The following is a 12,908-nucleotide window of genomic DNA, read 5'->3' as shown; positions in this document are numbered from 1 at the left end:
TCAAGTTGAGTCAGGGGAGGTTTAGATTGAATATTAGGAAAAATTTCACTGAAAGGGTGGTCAAGAGTTGGAACAGGCTGCCCAGGGAAGCAGTGAAACCACTATCCCTGGAAGTATTTAAAAGATGCGCAGCTGCCGTGCTTAGCAACATGGTTTAGTGATGGACTTGGCAGTCCTGGGTTAACAGTTGGACCTGATTATCTTAAAGGTCTTTTCCAACCTAAATGATTCTATGACTCTAAAATCTGCCAATATCAAGAAACTGACAAATTCACAGGTAATAAAAAAGGACTAGTTATGGTTACAGATTCCTTCTCACAGTGAATTTATCTCAATATGAGTTATGACAAGTATAAGATCATGCATACACAAAAAGGAATATATCCTAAACTTCCATCATAAGGACTATCCCGGATCCTAGTTATGCCAGTAAGAATGAGGGCTAGGTGAATACTTGATGCTGCAAGAGACAGAAGAAATGACCTCAGAATGCGTAGGCAGGGGAAGCGCCATCGGCAGTCCACTCATCATGTCTCCTTCACACTTATCGCTGAAGTATTGCCTGCAGGTTGGGTGCCCACATTTCAAGAAAAGCTTTGTAGTATCAGGTCCTCATCCCACTCCCACACATACCTGAAAACTGAGTTCTTCTACTCAGGCTAAATGACTTCTGAAATATATAACAGAAAATTAAGCAACTAGATCATAATCTACATGACAAAGACTTCAAACTTCTTTTCATCTTTTGCTTTTTTCCTGCTAGATCAAGTAGCTGGCATTTGATACTAGACTAATATTTGTGGCTTACTTTTAGCCACTGGAATAATTTGCCAAGGTATATGAGGAGAATCCAACATTTTAAGTTTAATAAAAAAAAATACAGGGTGCGATTTACAGCATAAGCTGTTGTTCAACCAAAATATGGGTTTGCTGGTTTAGGTCTACTTTGTATAAGCTTTTACCATAGATGGTCACCAAAAGAAACTGTATTGCATCTAAATTGTAACTATAAAATAGGTTGAACTAGTAAAAGATTTGCAGTTAGACTACATTGGTTTAGTACAAAATTGTGCCCCTAGGAAAGAAACAAAATGAGGAAAACAGACTCAACGCAAGCCTCATCTGAACAAGAAGTTAAATGTGGAGACAGGAGTAGATGTCTGCATGACAGAGATGCGATTGGTTGCATTTTAAAGCTGCCACCTTTCTCCCTTTTTTATTTAAAAAAAAAAAAAAAAAAAAAAAAAGAGCTGCTAAGGTGGTGAGGGCAAGGGGGACACCCAGCCTGAGATACCAGGTGACTGCTCCCTAATACCTCTAGGCTGAACGAGCTCACCATTCGGCGTGGTAAGCCTTTATATAAGCTAACACACATTGTCTAATTCTTTTTTTTTTTTTCCTCTAAGTACTTCTTCATAAACATTCCTCTATCAAGACAAAAATTTCAGTACTATTACTTGCTAAGTTCATTAATGACATCTGCCCAAACACACTTGAACCTCCTAGATAAACCCACATACTTTATAAGGTATCAGAGTCCTTACCTTAGATGAAGAGGGAACTCTGTACCTTATTATCCTGATAGGGAATTTCATGAAGGTGAACACTTGGGGTGTGCTTGGCACAGGCAAAGGGCAAAGGCGCAGCTAGCTCAATACCTGTATCCTAATCTGAATCACAAACTATATGGGAGGGGGGCAGTTATACAAAATTTTGACATAGCAGTACTCCAGATCCCACAAAAACTTTCATTTAAACGGAACTTTGCCTATGAGACAAACCCTGGACTAAGACACACTTCACTAGAAGTCAAAGCATTTGTCTCCACTGTTCTTTTGGGTTTGTTGTTTGTTTGTTTTGTGGGGGTTTTTAAGTTTTAGTTTGAGTATACTAAGAGCACATTAGTTTAATTGGAGATATGCTAAAATACATATTCCACACCACTGAGCTATGGGAATGTTATGCTCTGCCATTAAAGAAATATTACTCCTTTTTGTTCTGCCTATCGGGATGAAGAAGAAATACCAAAAGACAAAGTTTGGGCTGTTGTAGTTTTATTTTTTTTCTCCAGAGAGGAAAGAAGTTACAGCAGCTGTATTCTCTAAGCGTAGATAACTCTAAATGTGGGACCCACTTTTGCACAGCTCACTGTTTGCAGACTGAATCAATACACAGAGACAGTCTCATTATCTAGGATAAAGGCAGGCTGAGCTACAGTGTACACATTGCCCCTGCAAGAAAGCTTGGCACCCACTCAAGTACAATCAGCCCAAGACCACTGCTCATAAAGCCAAGGAGCTACAGAGGTACCTCACAACCTCCATCTTTCCAGGGATAGCCAGCCCAGGTGCAGCACCAGCCCCACACCGGCTCCCCAGCATTGGAACCACCCTGGGAAATGCAGGGACAGCAGGGGCCCAGCACAGCTCTCCTCTGAGCAGCCCCTCTCACTTCTCCTCACCCTTGCAAAAAAGCAAAAGCAGACTTGGAAGACCAGTGAAAACAGAGCCAGAGCAGCTCTACAAAAAGCAGCATCTCTACAAAAGGCAGCATCTCTGAGACAGACCCAGCACTGTGCAGCAGCTACAGAGGACCAGAGTGGTACTGCAGCACAGAGGTCTGCCCAGTACAGAACCAGCTGTTGGTGGCAATGGTAATTCTGCATGGAGCTTGAGAGCAGCAGCTGTACTGCTTCCCCAGTCCAGCTGGGAGCTGATAACGCTGCTGGTTTGGATGCACAGTAATAACCGCAAGCCAACAGACCTTGCAGGATCTGAGTTGACTTTGCATCTATGCATCTATTACTCAGCAATCCAGAGAAAAATCCCAAAACAAAGGCAAGTATTGACTACACTTAGGCATTACAAAAGGTCAGAAACAAAACAAAAAATTCTGTCTTAAAGGCTGGATTTGGACCCTAAGCTAACAGCAGGCTATCTCTAATGTAATAAGTAGGCTTCAAAGTATGGCAGCCACTAATAGTTCAACACATCAGGATTGAGTTAACAGCAACCTACAGTTGATCTTTTCAGAAAGTACAAAGGATAACCTACAACATGCAAGTTTGGGTTTTTACTCCACCTGCACCAATAACATCCCTGGAAGGGTATTAAAAAAAGCAACTGGGTTTTTTAAATTTTTCAGTGTTGACGAAGCCTGTTCCACTTGGAACTTCACAGTTAACTATAATTAAGGCACTGTAACACAGAGTTTGCAATTGGTAATTCTGCCAATGCTACGAGTCATTTCACTAGACCTATATAAACTATTGCAAGTCAAAAGGTAAATGCTAAATTAAGTCTGTCTTCATTTTTCTAGTTTGTGACTGTACTAACACCAACAGTTTTTCCTAATACCAGGAGGTTTTCTGCTAGGTAGACTTCACAGACTAAATTTAAAGCACATTACACCAATTACTAAAAAATGCATTTCACAATTTCTTTTGGACTTTGGCAACCTTCTTCCGCAGCTATTAGAGCAAACCTTTGAAAGATTTGAACCATTTATACTGAAAGTTTCAAAAAGTAACTGACATCTGCCTTCATTGAAACAATTAAGGAAGAAAAGCAGAAGAGATTGCTTTAATACAGATTTAACCAAACACTTGTATGTAACCGGAACTTGGTACTTTTTATTGTATTATTAACAGTAACTAGACCTCATCTTAGTCCTGCTTCATTTGAATACACATTTTCAAGAATGCCAAGCTGAAAGCGAAGAAAACCTCTGAGAAATTCAGCCTTTTCTCTTGACACCTAAACTGCCTTCAAGTTTGAGAGCACAAGAGAAGAGATAATGAATTAAACTGGTTTTGCACCTTACAGGTGAAGTATGCCTCTGCTACCTTCACAGATTCTTTGTGTGAAGAACAATCCGCCTCCAATACCATGCACTCCAAAAGCAAGGAGAACCTCTATTGCAAGTCTGCATGTTTTAGACTCAAATTCAACAAATTTAGCTTTTGCAGAATTTGTTTTGCCAACAGTACTAGATGTAAAGATACCAGATACCAAACTGCTTCACTGTCAGCACACTGCCCAATTTCTGAACATATATATTCTTTTCATTATGGCTATTATTTTTGGTTTAAGTTCTATTTTGTGACTGAAAGCTGTATACTAAGAATAGTACAGAAGATTAATACAAAGCTTATCTAGAGATGAAGATTTCATGTTTGTTTGGTAACAGTATTAAGACAAATAATGACCTCTAAAATTATTTTAATCATCCAAAAAAAAAGCCCTTTTCTTAAAAGTTGATGTTATCCGTTGTTTCTCAGTGCTGCTAATACTCTTTCTGGAGAATATCAGCTTGTATTCAGCCTCCTATAGTGAGAATTTTAAAATTATCACATACCCTTTGAGTACTTGTAGTTAACATTACCGTAGTCCCAGCAGAGGCTCAGAAGCCAAACTGGAGGTGGGCATTTTTCCATCTCTACTGCTACCAACTGACCCAAGACTCTATTAGCAACCAGGTTGAAACCGCCTTTAAAGGATGGATTCCTACAGACAAAACTTCGTATTTTAAGTCCTGTTAGTTGAAAAACATTACCCATTTTCAGTCATTGTTATTTTCCAGCTTACCCAGCATATAAGAATTATGTCATCTGCTTCAGTAGATGTATCTTCACTCTCAGCAAAGGCAGTCACAGAGGAATTTTGGGTATTTATGTACTTTATGTATTTTAACACAAATTCCAGTTGTTAATCATGAACACCGCTAAATTTATGAGCCTGAAAAACTTCAGTTAGCATGACCGGACTAATTGCAAAATGAAATTACAGACTTGTGACATCATAACTGTGAGATCCTTCCTTCACTTTCATATCCAGAACTGATTTTAAAGGAATTATGGTAGACTTTGTGGCTCCAGCATCCATAAAGGAAAAAAAAAAACAAAACCAAAACACACAAGCTTTGCTAGTCCCCTCCATTTAAACATATAGTTCTCACTGTACACTTACAACCTCTAATTACTTAATTTCTTTCCCCTTCCCCGCCCCCCCCCCCCAACCCCCACCTTGAAGTGTCTTTTGAACATACCCTTTTGTCTTCAGGAACTAATGTACTTTTTAACCTCTGAAAATGAAAAAAAGATCAAACTTCAAACTTAAAATAAGGCTGTGGGAGGAAGAAAAAGCTTGTCTTACACCTGCCTCCTCCAGGATCATTGCTTACATTAACCTAGCGTGGGACCCAAGAGCCACAAGGCAGAACATATGTTGAATAGCAAGAGTTTGAGAGTAACACATTCCTCCACTCATGTTGCTAGTACTTCTTTGGTGCAGGCATCATTACCTCTGTGCTAATAAACCAAACCACTTCACTGGAAAATAACCATGCACTGAGTCCTTCAGTTTTTTGCAGGAAGATGTTCACTTGCACAGTCTAGCCAGAGGTCTCTGCAGCCTGCAGGTTAGCAATCTCTCTGAAACCAGCGCATGATCTTTCACCTACGGCAGCAGCAGGCAGCAAAGTCCCCCTGAAAGCACTTGTGGGACTGAGAGGAAAGGTGCTGATGTAAAAGAACAAGAGCTGGAAACCATATCCAGGTAAAAGCTTTCTCTTAAGCTTTGCCTGTTCTGAGCAAGCCTCACTAAGAAAGAAGTAGGAAATGTTTCATCTACTCAGTATGAAAATGTGCCTTTCCAGGACAAGATCTGCCCTTTCAAGCTTTCTAAGAGTTTCAAGCTTTTAAGCTTTCCCACTTGAAGAATAATGGGAAACTGGGTTTGACAAGAAGAAAATTAATTTTATTCAGGATCAAGTTTTATGAAATGAGAGCAGAAAAAAACAACCTTTCAATATCAACTAAAAAGGTGGACTTCAACTGGACTATTTCAGTGTTAAACAAAAACTGCTCTCCAAAAGCCTCACACAACATTTCCATTAATATGCATTCTCACTTTGAAGACTCTCAGCCTTCTTCCTAGTTCAATTTCTGTTAATTCTTCACTTTGAAACAAACCTGTTCACATTCATAGCGAACAGCTTGTTCTGCCAGAAGTCACATCAGAACAGCTGAAAAGTTAGAATACGAAATAACTGCTATCAGAATTAAAACAAGTTGGATAAACCTGGCTGGACCAAAGGCAACTTGCCAAAGGCAGTTCATTCTCACTATTATTTCAGAAAATTAAATGAGTTACATAACTAATCATTTCAGGGAGGATGTCAGCAAATAACTTGGATTATCAATCACTTTCATTACTCTAACATCTCCTTTATATTAAACAGTGCTCAAAGGCACCCATTATTCATAGTCTTCCTCTGGCTCAGACTGCTCTGCAGCTATCTTCTTAGGGTATATCTGTAGGACTATCTCTATGCCTAAGCACAAGCTTGCCACTTCACTTTCAGGTAGCCCTCTCTGACATGTATCAGCAGAACCCCTGTGCCCATGTACAAGCTATTTCACAAAGATGAAGGCATCAAGGAATTAAAAAAAAAAAAACACAACCCAAACAGTTTCACAAAACAATGCAAGAGTTGCTTGCCAAATTCAGAAAGAATTTTTATGTTAGTCTCTAGTAAAACAGGGACAAGATACCTGATTCTGCTTTGCCTGGAATAAATAGCCTTAGACTTTAACAATCTTCCATGTCTGTCTACACATAGATTTATACTGGTAGGGCTTTTCTTGAAACACCAGATACTCACTTTTGAAGACCCCATCATACAAATAACCCTGCATTATTTTAGGCATAAAACCAAGATTTATCCAACACATGCATACAACTTCTTGGATCACCTTTACAACATTAACACACAGAAGACCTGACAACTCCATTTGGGAAAAAGAGCCAAATCAGAGCTGCACCACAGCAAATAAGCTATTTGGTGTCACACACCAGAATGAAGGGGGTAGGGAGAAAAGTACACAATCATTTCTCTAAAATTGACCATTCCTACTACAACTCAAGCACAAATAATGCCCTATCAGTGAATTACTAATACTAACAAATTTAGAGGCTTTCAAAGCAAAGAGTACTAATAGATTACATACAGTGTTCAAATGGCAAAAGCACCTGGACTTTATACTGGCACACACAGTTCTACATCCACAATAAAACTGAGTCTAATACAGTTATATTGGGAAGTCTGGGGCAAAAGCAGACTCCTTTTAATAAAATCAAAGCATACATAATCCAGTAAGATTTTTCTAGATCAGCTGTCCTCATCACAGAGCTAAACAAACTGGGAAATCACATTTCAAACTCTGCTGTTTACTGCCTATTTAAAGTCGGACTTGCACACCACAATGCTCAATCACCAGTCTTCAAAGAAAGAGAGACTGCAAACTAACAGTCAGAAAATTCCATATAAATGTTAGGGATAAAGTACTAAGGTATAGCTGAATAAAGACAGCAGGCATCTTTACCAGGAAAACAGAGTAAGTGTACTTAATACTCAGTTTTGCCTCCAAAGTCATATGTAACATGCAAGTTTACATCAAAATAACTGTTAAAAACAGTGATTATTTAGCATCACAGAGTATTACAGAAAAGCTGGATGGAGCAGACTGAAATTAAATACCTCCTCCTACCCAAATAAATTTTAGTGAGTCTATAATCATACAGCATTTCTTTCATGGCTAAAATTCTTTAGCTCTTCCTTAAACACAAGGTATTTACCTCACTAATAACTGGTTGATGTGATGAATTTTCAAACTTAATTGAGCTCAGCTATATTTTAGGTTTCCTTGCTCGGGTTATTTAAAGTTAATATTTTTTTCCAGAAATTCTGTACTCTTGGCAGACCTTGTTTGGGGCCTAACAGCCCGATAATCAACGTTACCTGTCCAGATCTGGGTACCTGGTACTGCCACATGCTTTTGCTAGAAAGGTAAGTGGTAGTTAACATTAAACATACTGATTTGATGTTTCATAACAGAGTGACCATGTCACAGCTATAGCCAGTAACAGGTTAGATACAGTGAATCAATGGTTCCACATATTTAACAAGTGAAATACAGGCTTTTACAGATTGTAGCGAACAGTTAAGGCAAGTGGCTGTACCTGTGCTCCCTGGTGCCTCAGGGTTTCAGGCGCAGAATTACAAATTCTGCTGTTTCACACAGCCTTTCTGAAAGCAAGAGCTGATTAAATGAGGAAATTTCAGCAACTAACATATAAATGCTTATTTCCATTACAGCATTTGTCTCAAAAACAAAACTATAAAAAAAAATCAATTTTCAGACCTCCCTGTATTTTAAGAGGTGGCTCCTGAAATAAATAAGGTTTCCTAGGCAGACTATGCAGATAAGAGGCTCCTCTTCTTTCCCGAGAGGCAGAGAGAAGAGCAGTCAGCAATGGGGTGACAGAAAACAAACAGTAACAACCCACAAGCAATAACTTCCTCCTTCTTACAGCCTAAAATTTGCCATTGCTCAAGCTTTTGCGTAAGTGAAGTTCTGTAACACACCTGTTCTCATGCAAGCCCAGAACTTGTTCTCTCTAGTCATAGCTACACAGCTCAGATACCCAACACATCTCCTCAAAGCTGGTACTTCCTCACCACTAAACATCTAACACCAACATGCCATTTGACCAAGTAGCCCTCATTCAAAGCAAAAAACCACACATACCAAGTTAAGAGTATAAATCCATACGCTAAAGCGGGGAAAAGATGCAGCGCTCTACAGTTCCCAAGTCAGTCACCACAACTTCTACCATCCTCTCTTCCTTCAGAAAGGGACCCTGACAACTGGGCTTGAAGGCCATGCTTGCCCCTGGCCACCTCTCTAGTCCAGTGCATCTTTTATTACTTTTTTCTGATTGAGGAATATCTTCAAAGGGATGGCATGTCCCCCTCATAAAAAGCTGAAACATTTTACTCTTTCAAGGGCAATCCTTTTTTGTTTACTTTATGCAACTTCCTCCCCCTGAAACACACAACTTGTTTTCTCTCCTACCATCTCAAAGTTCATCAGCATGCCACTTCCACATGGAAATCCAAGCTAGGTTTAACTAGCTGCAAATTATCTTTTCTACTCACTGCACTGCAGAACCTAAACCAATGTAAACTACAATCCCTTCACATTTAAGACCAGGTTGCAGCAGGTGGTTGTATCAATCCAGCTGCTCATTGCTCCCCCTAGTTCCCTTTCTCCATTACACCAGCATTTGCCAGATCACTCAGACAATTCAGCTCATCACAGCAGCAGAAAATACCCACTTTTTGTTGGTTTCACTGGATGGTTATGGTTTACGAAAGAGTCAAACATGAAGGCACAGCAGAACCACACAATGGGCAATGAAACCAGTTCTTCCAGCAGCAGGAAACAGGTTAAGAATTCATGAGATATCCAGGGCCATCCTTAGACGTCCCCAGTAGTGTCATTGCCAGGATTAAAAATACTTGTTAGTGAACAGGACTTGCTTAGGAAATACATTTTTGAGCTTACAGCTCACATCCTCAGCTGCTTCTCTGAATGTCATAACAGCGCCTGGAGGCACATCTACCACCTCCTTCAGTGGTGTTTTAGAAAGAATAACCCATGAACCACATAAATGTTTTAAACTTCAAAAGAGGCTTACAACTATAAATCCCGAGGGTTATAAGCATCTTGCAGCTTAGAATGCAGCACCTTAACCCTGGAAAGTAAGAGGACTTGAGCCTTGTCTCTGTGTTTTATTTGCTATCCTGAACAGTAAATACCCTTTCTCTTCAACGAGATTCTTACATTCCTAATTTTCCACCGTGCATCACACATCAGAACCAAAACATGATTCAAAACCCTGAGTGTGGCATGCCAAGAACCTTAATGTTGCAAAACTTAAGTCTTCTGGATTTAACCCCAAATAACCTATTAGTAAATAGATTTGTATAACAAAATAAAAATTAAGCCAGATCTCACAAGCTTGGCTTCCACTGAAAGAACCTGCACCTTTTGCCTTGAAGTTTCTATGGGAGAAGGTTAAGGAAAATAAGGGGGAGAAAAAAGGAGGAAAAAAAAAAAAAAAGAGAGGCTCCATCAACCAGCTTCCTCTTCAACAATCCTGTACCATACAATGGAACATTTTAGTTTGCAAAATCAGCAAATAGTTTTCAATTTCCTTCAACATCCTTTACTTTCTGTGTACCACAAGAATTCTATTTTGGATGAGTCCTACACATGGGATTTATTTCACTGATTGAACACAGAATTATACAATCTGTTACTATCCCCTCTCCCCCTTCCTGTTAATGTGAATTTCTGATATTCAGATGTTCCATTAGTCACAGTTAAAAGAAACGTTCTGCTACCTGCTTAAAGACCACTACACAATTACATAGACTTACTACAAAACAAAGCAGAATTTAAAGCATGTTAAACTATTCTGACTGCTTTTCAGATAAACTCGAAGTGATATTTCTATTCCCAACAATATGAGTCATAAAAACCTTAAATGGACGTGAAGAACTTCCCTAATTTTTCTGTGGACAAGACAGAGTAATGAAATATGTTATAATCTAAACAGTAACCAACTCACACATTGTCCATGCATCTGAACTTAAAATGATCCCAACTTCATTAGGAAATTATAACTGTAAGAAAATAATGTGTTAATGGCAGATCTCTTGGTTAAGTCCTTTACAAATGTTATTGGGACTAAAGACTTCTGAGAGGGTATTTGGACATGAATTCCTACCTTCAGGGAAATAAAAGCAACTTCTAAATTGCATGAAAGGAAAGAATTAGCATTAAAACTCACAAAACTCTATATCCCACTTCCAAACTTAAAACAGCAGATAATGAAGTCCCCAAAGTAAACAAACTATGCAATATCCAATTTAAGATAGTAATGCAGCTTACTTTAGCACCTAAGCATAAATGAGATTGATGTCCATATACTCCATACCAGGATTACTAAGGTACTATTTTTTCTTTTTCTTTTTTTTAACAGCCTTTTGAAGCTAAATAAGTACTCATTAATGAGACCTGACATGGTGACTATTGTTTGTTTGGTTTTAGAAGATGAAAATACCTAATGTGGTGCTTCTGAGATAAAAAAACTAAGCAAAAAAAAAAAACCACAAGACCATCCTTGCTGCTTCCCTAAACTAATAATTGCCTTCAATCATTCTGACATACCTAAAAGCAGCAAAAGCTAAGCATTACCACAATTCAACAAACAGCTTTGCTTAGACCTTAAGAGCTATTAAGTCCTGAGTGGAAGGGCTATTCACAGTTCCATGTAAATAGCTGTCAAGAGAAGCAATTCCCAGCATATTTCACACTGGCACCATTCCTCACTTTCTGAAAACAGAATGTCCCAAGAATTAGGCCTGCAGCTTTAAGCCAGCATTATTTAGAGCCCTACCAAACGTATATGCCTCATAAATGCTGCGCCACATGGTAAACCAAGGAAAGTGCAGTGTAAAAACACAATTTTTGGCCATGAACTGCTGGTTATATCCACAAATGCCACAAAATATATCTGAAAGCAAGACCTGGAAGATAGAATTAATTCTAACCTGAACTTCAAAATACCACAGCTATAGCCATTTTATACCTACCATAGAACCGCAGTCCTCAGAATTTGGGGGTGATATGATGCAGGACTGGCAGTCCCTTTTCACTGAAGAAACTGGGACAGCAATTCACAGTATATTGATCTACTCTACTACTATCTCTGCACAGAACTGGAACACATGCAATGCCATCTCAAATAGATGAATCAACAAATACTTAGTTATTTCATGAAGATAAAGGCAAACATAATTGCAACTAATCAGTTCTTATACGTGATATGTCTTACAGCAGAAAGATGCATACTAGAGAGTTGCAAGGCCATCTTTGAAAGTGGTAAGCAAGCTTATGCAGAATTTACCTAGACCAAACACTGAAGCAGTAAACTGAACAATAAGCAGTCATTTATGAAAAAAACACATTAAGACGACTGGAGTAAGCACATTTGTATGTCTTTAGATGTAACTGGAGCCAATGTGTGAAGGGAAACAACCCAACCCCATAGCCTAGGTCTATAAAAGAAGTTTTCCATTCTTTGTAGAAAATCTGAAGAAAGACAGATTTTCAGACTACTTCCCCCCCCGTCCCCCCAAGCTAACATTATCATTAGCAAGTTAAGCTGTATCTTCACAGTCACCTCATTAATCATTTTAGCATTTGCCTACATTTTGCCCACACCAAGCGGTTCCACTTCCCACTTGATCTAATGCCATAAATAGCAAGACATCCAATTACTACTATTTACTTGTTGTTAGAGGGCTGTACAGCCTTTACTTGCAGAAATCCCTACTTCTAGGGCTATTACGTGAGGGGACAGAACTAGGTCTGGCCACTGGATTGTGATACACTATATGGGGAGCAAGGCTAAGGCAATAAGCAGAAACCCGTTGGTTCAGTTAATACCTTGGCATCTAACTAGAAACAGACAGCAAGACAATGTGGGTGGTAGTCAGGAGATCTACTGCCACTGATGGATTTGAGATGTGTTCTCACCTCCAAAACCTATATCCTATGACCAGACAAACAGCAGCTGGCTGTCCACATAACCAGAGCTACAGATGCCCCTCTATCAAAGAGGCACAGAGCCATCACTACCTGCGCCATGTTATTGGCGACCTCTCTCCTATGCAGAGATCAATTATGCATCTAGGAGAAACTCCAGGGAGAGAGCTCCTGAACGCGTAATCTTCACCTCAGGTGGGACCTTCTGAGAGGGAGGGAGGGAGGCAGCCAGCCAGCACCACTTCCAAAATGTACTAGCTCACAGTTTCATTAGCCATATGCACCTGATCTGTGTCACTTCCTTTTGTCATCAGCACAGCCCCTCTGTTCTTTCTGCCCCACGCAAGCTCCAGTGCTGGCACTTGCAGAAACAGAGAACTGATCCTGTTGAAAATGTATGTGGAAAAAAGAAATAGTTTTTATTGTTCATTCAATTCAAGAAAGGAAT

General features: G+C 39.3%; 1 protein-coding gene across 10 annotated transcripts in view; it reads right to left on the bottom strand.

Annotated features, from left to right (window-relative positions):
* The window catches only part of NUMB (NUMB endocytic adaptor protein), a 96,792-nt gene that overhangs the window by 76,230 nt on the left and 7,654 nt on the right, over window positions 1-12,908 (bottom strand). For 8 of the 10 annotated variants that reach the window (XM_040602483.1, XM_040602489.1, XM_040602486.1 and 5 more), the window contains exon 1: window positions 10,479-10,533. The exons of the other annotated variants lie outside the window; for them this stretch is intronic. The gene's annotated coding sequence lies outside the window, so the exon portion shown is untranslated. Of the gene's footprint in view, window positions 1-10,478; window positions 10,534-12,908 lie in introns of those variants that run through there. 10 annotated transcript variants of the gene reach the window in all.

This window comes from Falco naumanni, chromosome 7, assembly GCF_017639655.2.
Source record: "Falco naumanni isolate bFalNau1 chromosome 7, bFalNau1.pat, whole genome shotgun sequence".
Taxonomy (NCBI): domain Eukaryota; kingdom Metazoa; phylum Chordata; class Aves; order Falconiformes; family Falconidae; genus Falco; species Falco naumanni.
The sequence above is the reverse complement of the archived record's forward strand: the minus strand, read 5'-3'. Positions and strand labels throughout refer to the sequence as shown.